At 43.6% G+C, this 10,226-nt stretch overlaps 1 protein-coding gene across 3 annotated transcripts in view; it reads left to right on the top strand.

Annotated features, from left to right (window-relative positions):
* The first annotated feature begins 3,071 nt into the window (after positions 1 to 3,071).
* The window catches only part of phldb3 (pleckstrin homology-like domain, family B, member 3), a 59,339-nt gene continuing 52,184 nt past the window's right edge, over positions 3,072 to 10,226 (top strand). For all 3 annotated transcript variants that reach the window (XM_084335988.1, XM_084335989.1, XM_084335987.1), the window contains exon 1: positions 3,072 to 3,664. The gene's annotated coding sequence lies outside the window, so the exon portion shown is untranslated. The remainder of the gene's footprint in view (positions 3,665 to 10,226) is intronic.

Below are 10,226 nucleotides of genomic sequence, written 5' to 3'. Positions count from 1 at the left end.
AAAGTGATTCCGGGGTCCTCTCGCCAAGGCATCAGAACACTTACACACTACACTGGCTGTTGCCAGTCGTAGCCTTTTTTGCATAGCAGGAAAATGGAACTCCTCTATTTGCATTCAAAATCACTGAGAGCCAAGTTTCCACTGAGAGCAAAAGTCCAAAACTCATCACAACTGGAGCCTTTGCATGCTCGACTCTTCCTATCTATGGGATAACTCTACACAGTGTAATTTATTGAAATCCAGTACCCTGTTTAGAACTATAGAATCCTGACCAGAGATCATTTATCCAGATTTTCTAGGTGGGTATGTTAAGTTCTAAGCTTGTAATGGCCCCCTGACGCTACCAGGAAGGAAGACAGATTTAGATGGGAGTGTCAGCCACATGCTTCTGTGTAGCAGCACACACATTCAATAATGCGCTGCCCCCACCTGAATTATCTGATCTAGTATTTCCAAACTGTGCCTTCTTGTGTTACCAGATGTGAATGTAGTTACCCAGGCAGCAGGTGATCCTATCGTTTGATGTTATAACAATGAAGTGCCTACAAGGCTTTGAACTCATTGAAAAATACACAGTACACCTGCTTGAATGACTAGGCGGCTGCCGTAACCTTTTGAGAAAGTAGAGTTCTGGTATAGGAAGAAAAGAAAGTGAAGTTTTGAGTAAAAGAGCATTATCCTCTTGTCACATACAAGTTAATCCTGGCAGTGGCAGGGCAGAAACGGGGAATAATTATCCATCCATGTACCAGCTGTCTGACAAGACAAGACACACCTGTATTTTTCCTCTCATTCATAACGGGGTGTGACCATTATTGTCACGCGGAAGATATGTTGTTTTGCTGGCAGCGTGTTTTCTTGACGAGGCCCCATTCTTTTGACTGTATTCTACTTTTGAGAAACAAGGTACCAGCTGTCCCTTTGCCCAGTCTGTGAGACCCATCTGCTCTGCTCACTCCTAGCCTCTTCCAGGGACGCGGGAAGGGGGGGTGCGGGGGGTGCTGCAGCACCCCCTCTCAATTATTGCATTTTTTTTTTTTTTTTTTTTTTTTTTTTATGACAGTATTTATATATTTGTATATACTGTAACTGTATAACTGTAACACTGTATATTATAAGTTTATCCTGCTCAAAGCACGTCACCATTTTAATATTGTGTGTATTGAGCCGTACTGTATTGTAGCTATTCTCCAATCTGTTAAATAAAGTTTTCATTCATTCATTACACTACTGTATGTACACAATCATACGTGTAAAACCGAGTAGATTTTCGAGTGATGACAGACTGATTGAATGACAGGTGAAACAACTAATTGTATTCACCTCCCGTCTCCCGCCCTTCCCACGCGCCACGAACCACTGAGCTACTGTGATACAGTGCTTGCGCAGTCAGTCGATTTGAGCTAGTAGTCAGACTTTGCTAGCACAGAATGTCTCACTCGCAGAAAAGAAAAATATCAGATTTATTTTCGAAACGTCCCGCCGGTCCCAGTGACAGTCCCACTAAATCTGATAAACGTCAGAGAGAGACAGAGACGACAGGTTCAGCCTCAGCATCAGGTATTGAAGAGTTAACTGAGTCTGTTCCCCTATACCCCCCCTCGGGCGCCAGGGGCTTCCACTGAGGGGTGATGCAAATAGGGATGGGGTGTTATGGCAGCTCATGATGGAAAGAGTGCGCACCGAGTCTGATCCCGAGTTGAAGAATTGGCTCCAAAAGAGAGACAACTGGATGTCCAACAACATCCAAAACGAAATCTTACAGCTGCTTGCCCATGATATTCAGCGACAAATTAGAGGCAAAGCATCCAAAAGCCCAATCTTTGGCTTGAGCGCTGACGGAACCACTGATGTCACTCACTGGAAAAGAACAATTCTCGTGTAATATACCGTTAGCCGATGACAACTTGGAAGCTCAGAACTTCTTTTGGGGTTTTTACAATGCCCGGCCCAGACACAACAGCCGAGACGCTGTTTTTGTGTATAAAATACTTTTACGCCTCGACCTGCCCATGGAGAGGCTGATAGGATACTGTTTTGACGGGGCCAGCAACATGTCTGGGGGGTACAGGCTAGACCAGGGGTTCCCAAACTTTTCAGGCCACGACCCAAAAAAAACGGTGTCAGAGAGCCGCGACCCCCACTATTATAGGAGGTAAAAAAAATTATTTTAAATGGAAATGTATGGTTGAAACATGCAAACGTTCAAACGCACACACACTAATAAGCATTGGAGGCTTTTAACCAGGGCCGGACTGGGGAAATCATTCAGGCCAGGAAATATAGCCCCAGTCAGGCCACTTTTTAAGCAGGGGGTCTGGGGGTCCCCCACCAGGAATTTTTTTTGTTACAAAGACTTAATTTACTGCATTCTGGTGCAGGCATTTTTTTTATTTGTACCCTTTAAATGCCAGTGTTTGTGATGGCATCACAACTTATTGTTAAAAAACAGGCTAATGTATGATTAGCAACAACACAGATTTTTATGGATTTTCAGTTTTGTAATTGATAAATACAATATTTTATTCAACTTCAGCCCTGATCATAACACCACATATTCATTTTATAATTCTAACCCTTTAAATGCCAGTGTGTGTGATGGCATATATTTGCAATATATCAAATGCAAAGTAAATTTTTCTGGGGTGGATTATTACAGGCTAGCATGTGTCAATGATTAGCAGTTTTTCGTAAGGATCCCGCCTCCACCAATCACATGCGGCTCCCTTTGTGTGTGTGTGAGAGCAAGAGAGATAGTTCTCCAACTTGTGTGAGTTGCAGTGATCTCCTGGTTGTTCCCCACCTAGGTTATCTAACTATTGCGCTGGTGCAAATAGAAACACTGGCCTGGCCTGCTTCTAAGTTCAGTGGCCTGACAAAAAAAAAAAAAAAAAAAGGGTTTTTTTTTTTCATCTGGCGACCCCCCAGCACCCCCTGCCGTTTTATAGTTCCCGCGTGCCGAGTCTTACCCCTTTCATTTGCCACTTACACTGTGCCACCCGAAGCCTCCGCCTCATTCTCTCACCCCCTCCACATGTCACTGGGAATAATCTATTACACCGTCACCTCATCCAGACTGTAAAGAGGCAGGGCGGTGTGACAAAGGCTCTGAGCGAGAAAGGGTCTAGCCGTGAACAGCGTGGATCTAGCCGAGCTGTAAATGAAACTGAAACCCAAAGGGTCTTGTCTGAAAGGTGGACTCACTGGCAACATGCCCAGAATGACACTAACAGCTAACGATAACTCAACTATGAGAAAGTCACGTCGTCGCGGCGGGCAATTCCCAGAATAGACGTCTCGTTTCGGTGTAGTAGACTCTTCCTCACATCATACAACAAAGTGGCGGAGAGGTTTTCAAACTAAACTTCTGCACCGCCTCCCTCTCTCGCACATGATGCATCCATTTCACCTGTTGACGCCGCCGCCTGTGGGACCTGTCATCTCCACAGGGAACGATAGGGACTCAGTCTGGAGGGACTGAATCAAACCAAGCTCTCGGTTTACTACATCAAACAGCAGGCGAACTCAAAACTTTCACTGGACGTTTAGTGAGAGGCGCAGTGAAGCCCGCGTCGTCGTTTTATTTGGATATCGCACGAACCATACAGCTAGATGTTGTGAAACGAAGGAAGGACAACACTTCATATTGAAGTTCAAAGGCCAGGTGAGAATGTTTCTGTTTTTGTGTGTCACTGTCGTGTCGGTGTCGCCGCGATGGGTGCAACACATAGTTTCACGTTGCGGTAGCGCTACGTAACTTAAATTATTAAGCAGTAGCCTTGTGTTATTATTAAGCAGTAGTATCAGTTATAATGGCCTAGTTAAGTTATAATCATCGGACGTTTATTAATGTAGCTAGTTACTTACTTTATTGTTGTCAAGTTAAAGAGTTGGATAAAGCACTTTAATAGCAAGCACAATATAATTCACCATCAATATCAATCAAAATGTTGTTAATGCCCATTTCATTATGATTTTAAGTAAGCCTAGATTTGTGTTTATGTCAGCCCAAGTTCAAGTTTCAAGTTTCTTTAATAGTTGTCATACAGAAGTACAGAATACTTTTGTACAAAATGCTTCTTACTGTTGCGCTCCAGAGACTGTGCATGACAAGATAAGTATGAAATAAAAACATAGTAAAAATTAGAAGTAAAAAAGAGGTCACAGTGTTCAGTTTAGACATATGTACAATGTTCGTAGACGTAGTTACCATACAATATACAATACTGTGCAGTGTACTAATATACAATACTATATAGTGCAAGGCATAAATGGACGAGGTGCAGTTTAGGTACAATTCACAGTAGGTGTACGAGTTGTAGTGCAAATCCTTTATCAATAAATATAAAGTGTAAGTGTGTTTGTGTGATCTAAAGTGTGGAGAGTGGGTGCTGCAGTGTGTTGTTTGTTTGAGTGAGTGTGTGTGTGTGGGTGTGTGTGCTGTGTGCATTTGATGGTTGTTGCATAGTGATTATTGTTCGTTTAGCGATTATTGTTCGTTTAGCAGCCTGATGGCCTGGGGATAGAAGCTCCTTCTGAGTCTTTCTGTGCTCGCCTTAAGACTCCGGTATCGCTTGCCTGACGGCAGCAGTTCAAAGAGGCAGTTGTTCGGGTGGCTCGAGTCCTTAATAATTCTCTTAGCCTTCCCCTTGCACCGCTTGTTGTAAATGTTCTGGAGGGTGGGAAGCCCCCCTCTAATTGTGCGTTCGGCTGAACGTGTCACTCTTTGTAGTCTGCTACGGTCTTGTGCAGTGCTATTCCCAAACCAGGAGGTGATGTTGCCGGTCAGGATGCTCTCTATTGTACATGAGTAGAAGTTCCTAAGGATCTTCTGACTGACTTGGAACTTCCTTAGGCGCCTGAGGAAGTAGAGGCGTTGTCGTGCCTTCTTCACAACACTGTCAATGTGTGTGGTCCATGTCAAGTCCTCGGATATGTGGGCTCCGAGGTACTTGAAACTGTTCACTCTCTCAACTGGTGCCCCGTCGATGCTGAGGGGGCTGTAGTCCTTGACCCCCGACCTCCTGAAGTCCACAATCATCTCTTTTGTTTTGCTGACGTTCAGGGAGAGGCAGTTCTCCTGACACCACTGTGACAGGTTCTCTACCTCTTCCAGGTAGGCCCTTTCGTCATTGGCAGAGATCAGGCCCACCACTACTGTGTCATCAGCAAATTTGATGATGGTGTTGTTGTTCCGCTGTGCTACGCAGTCATGTGTGTACAGGGAGTAGAGGAGGGGGCTCAGAACACAGCCCTGGGGGGCCCCTATGTTGAGCGTGATGGATGAGGAGGTGCAGTTGCCGGCTCTTACCACCTGGGGTCTGCCCGTCAGGAAGTCCAGGACCCACTGGCACAGGTCATAGTTCAAGCCCAGGTCCCTGAGCTTGGCTATGAGTTTGGAGGGGACTATGGTATTGAATGCTGAGCTGTAGTCGATGAACAGCATTCTCACATAGTTCCCCTGCCTCTTGTCCAGATGTGATGCTGCTGTGTGCAGCACATGGGCTATGGCGTCCTCCGTGGACCTGTTGGGGCGATATGCAAATTGCAGAGGGTCCAGGTTGATGGGGAGGGAGGAACAGATGTAGCCCTTCACTAGCTTCTCAAAGCACTTCATGGCTATGGAGGTGAGGGCTACATGAGCCCGTATTCATTGTCAGAAAATACACTATTTATTATTCAGAATACATACCTTTAAGTCATTATCCCATGCCCTAAACAATAATGGACCATAGTTATCTGTGAGAGTAGTTACAGTAGTGACCTAAACAGTAATTTATCAGTGTAACTGTAGACCCACCAATCGCATGTCCTCATAGACAATGAGCTCAGTTTACACAAATTCCCATTTGTTTACAATGTCCCTCTCTTTTATCCTTCCATCAGCACATACAGGATAAACAAGAGAGGGTGGGAGTGTGGGACGAGGGAGGGTTGAGAGAAAAGATTGCTTTGGGAGGGTTGCTTGCTGTCTGGGGAATTGGGAGGTCTGTGTTCAGTTATTCTCACACATGCCTTATTTTGGCCAGCTTGGACAAATCTATGTCTGAGCCCTTCGTTAATGGATAAATATTTCTCTTACATCAGAATTCCGGGAGATTTGCTCAGGCCAATGGAATCTTGTCAGTGCTGTGGCACCAGCACTAACACCAGCAATAGTTGCAGCCTAATATGTAATTAGTGGTGCCTCTTTGGAACATTACTGCATGTGCATAAGTAATAGTTTACACTAATGAACGTGTGTTTGGACCATCCAGTAAGAATATGTCATAGAATGACAAGTGAACCATTACAGGTATGATCAAATAAGTGTCACACCATCCCTAAGTTCCTCACAACTCATGTTTCCTTTCAGTCACCACTTGGCTTAGCAGCGAGTCTAACAATAGGCGTGCAGTATGCCTTCACAGTTAACACATACATGACATGGAGGATAGCTCCTCTCACCTCTTCTCATAGAGTCCCACTGACTAAGCAGCAGCTCGACCTCATTCCTCTCACCTGCTCTTCCTGCTCACAGGCCATTGTTGTGACGACAGCTTCCTGCTTCTCGGCTCCCAGCCAGTGGTAGATCGGTAGTTGGGCTCAGCGGGTGCTGAGGTCACTGGGCACCGGAGCCGTCCGATGTCATTGTGCTCTTTGGCAGCAAGTCAAGATGGGTCTGTAGAGAAATGGCCATGTGCTTTCTGGAAACATTGTCCCAACAATTGAGATGCTGATGTTATGATGTCAAGGCTATAACTGATTTGAAAGACTGACGATTTATCTGTTTGATTGCAACATTATTGTGTAGTCTATTAACATTACATTATACTAACCAGTGCCACTACATTTGGCTTTGTGTCTTCTGCAGATGAGACCGAAAAGCTGTAGTAGAGACAAATTGATACTTGCATTGAGTTCTAGATCATGCACACTATTGCAGATTCCGCTTAAGAGTTTTATATCACTCAGCTGAAAGCAGTGAAGCACTTTGACAAAAGGTCAGTGAGTGGTCAGTGAGCGATATGTTTGGGAAACAACTCCCTCAACTTCATAAGGACCTCCTAGGATGTAAATCTATAGACTGGCCTCAAAGCAAAAGACCAGACCTAGGAAGACTTTTACTGACTGAAGTGAGTTTCAGGGGCCTTCTCATTTTCCTATCTACAAATCAATACATGTGTAGATACTGTAGGAGCTCAGCCCCCGACTCTAATATCTACATGCTGATGAAATCAATCTCAACCTTTTACTGGCTAGTGGCTACTGGCTAGGGGGGAATGTCTCCTGCAGCTCACTCCTTGTTTCTGTAGAATTACAGAACAACAACGACACCACCACCACACAAAACACCCAGAGATTAGCCTCTATGGAATGATGTGGAATTTCTACCACCCGTGGGAGAGCACTTGTGGTCATGTGCTGCAGTGTGACATGTTTCCCCTACATCGCCCGAACTGCCCTTGCATTGAGCGCATGGCGACAACATTCCCTCTGCATTCATATACTTAGCACTCTTTTGTCCCATACATTGATGGTGGAATATAGCTCCTGTCAGTTGTTGAGTATATGGTTTTGTGTGCACAATGCTCTGCCCAGCCCACTAGTACTCTTGGCCCTCCCCCAGGGGTCCTGTGAGGGGTACCGTCACTATGCAGTCGGCCTACCAGTTACCCCGGAATTGTTAGTATTCTCATTTAAGGACCCCCTCGAAAACGAGATAGCATATCTCAAGGGGTTTATCCTTCAAATGAATTTCAAATTTCATTTGGCCTACATATCCCAACTGTGGTTAATTAGAATATTATTCTAAGCAACGTGGCCGCTGATGAAATGTTTAATATCTTGTTAGAGGACATAGTTTGATTTAGCTCAATGCCCTGGAATTCAACTAAATCAACTTAGGGACATACACAGATTTCTTGAACTAAGTAAATAGATCAATTTAGTGTGCTTTTTTCCAACATGACTCTTAATACAGTACATTTTTGTGGAAAGTTTTTATTGAGACCAATGTGATCAAAATAGTTTGGTTCCATCCCTGGGGACAAACGTCTCTCTAGAAAATGTCTTTTTACTGACTGAGGTTAAAGGCCCAATCCAAAACTAACAAAAAGGGTAGCCCGGCCCACCAGTGTTGGATGATTTTATATTTTAATTCTCAAATTGAACATCTGCACTATATGGTATACACCAGCCAATCCTGAACCTTTAGTGCTATACAGCTGTAAAACAAAAAGCTTTGTTTACATGTGAAATGTTTGTGAACACTAGAGTGAAACAGACTTGTATTTGGAGTTATGGGTTAAGCTTAAGACTCTACCTCAAGAACATATGTTGTACCCAAAGTTAATGGGTACCTTTCCTGTCAGGTCGGTAAATGTGAGAGGAAACTGTGCTTGATATGTGCACTTTCAGTTTCGATTAATAATTGAAACAGATTAGGATGCTGCTGCCAGAGTGTGTCAGCAAGTGATCTCTATTTTAAATTTGGGTTCAGCCACGACATCTCCAGTGAGGTCAAGGTTAGTCGACGCAATGCCATTAGCGAGTGAATGTACAGTACACATTACGCCTAAAAAGATTCATAGGACATGAGGCACAATACAATACAACAATACACAACACACTACAAGTACGATTCAACCTTGCGCCCCCTGTATGGAAAAATGGAACACAAACCGGACCTCAAATTATCAAACAAAATCATGGTAGAAAGTTGTAATCACAAACTGGAGATGTTGTACACAGATGCTGTACACAGACGGCTTTGATAACTCCCCTCTGGATTCTGTCAGATCAACCGCCACAGCGCGATGAAGGAAGCAATAGATGAGGGGTCAGTCAGTGCAACTGTTTACAGGAGGGGACTGAGGAGTTTTGACGACTTGGTCAGACATGGATTAGAGCTGAGCCCATGGCGAGATCCTATGACACATCCAAGCAGCACAGTACAGTACCTATACTCAGATGTATCTGAGTGTGCATGACTGCATGTGTGCACGTGTGTGTGTGTGTGTGTGTTATGGTGAATCAGCTGTTGCTAGTTAGTGATCATTACTGGGTTGTGATGGATGATTAGCACGGCACAGTGATATAGTGAAAGTCTAATAATAGTCTATTCACCTATGGAGTTGAGGGATATAGACCTTTTCAATGGAATTGCGTTGCTAGGGGAACATCTTGGGCCCATGTTTATTTCCTGCCAGGCAGCTAGTGATATTAGCAAACACTGTAACAGGAAATAAACTTGGGCCCATTAAAATGTTTTTGTTATCAAGTTTGAAAAGGTCTGTATGGTATGCTGTTGTGTCACCTCTGGGGTAGTAATGATGTAACACACACACATAGGGATGGGTACCGAATTCGGTACTTTTGAGGTACCGAACCGAAACACATCGGTACTACCGAGTATCGAATCAAGTGAGAAACCGAAAAAAAAATAAAAAAAAAATAAAAAAACATATTTTTTATTAAAAATTTTTTTTTTACTTTTTTTTAATTTTTTTTTTACTTTTCTCTTTTCATGTCAACGTTCACACGCACAATATATGCTTACCTAGGATTTGACTTGATTCAACAACAAAGCAGTCGGAGCAATGACAAGCCGAAAACTGTCGAAATTGTAGTTATTTGAAGTTTGGATTTTTTTTTACGACTGAGGTAGGTAAATTAAATTTCGACAGTTTTCGGCTTGTCATTGCTCCGACTGCTTTGTTGTTGAATCAAGTCAAATCCTAGGTAAGCATATATTGTGCGTGTGAACGTTGACATGAATAGAAAACATTTTTTTTTTTTTTTTCTTTTTTTTTTTTTTTTAAAGTACCGAAAAAAGGTACCGTTGGGTGCCGGTATCGATTCACAGGTACCGGTATCGGTTCAAATGTGAAAGGTACCCATCCCTACACACACACACACACACACACACACTTTTGAACACCATGTTTATTTCTTCCCATATCCTAATCTCCCCTGCCACTCCTCTGCAATTAAGACCAATTATTATGGGCATGAGTTTTTCAGTTTAATCTCTCTCTCCATCTCCACCTTTGTCCCCTGCTGCTGCACTTTGCACTCCTTTCTCTATTGGCCTCTGCTAAATTTTCAACCCTAGTGTCCTCTGTTTCTAACCCAGCCCTCTCTCTCTCTCTCTCTCTCTCTCTCTCTCTCTCTCTCTCTCTCTCTCTCTCTCTCTCTCGTCAGCATGTTGTGTGTGTTTAGCCTTTTGTTTGTTGCATTTGACA

The sequence above is a fragment of the Notolepis coatsorum genome (genome assembly GCF_963971535.1).
Source record: "Notolepis coatsorum genome assembly, chromosome: 19".
NCBI classification, from domain to species: Eukaryota; Metazoa; Chordata; class Actinopteri; order Aulopiformes; family Paralepididae; genus Notolepis; species Notolepis coatsorum.
This window is presented reverse-complemented; position numbering and strand designations above follow the sequence as displayed.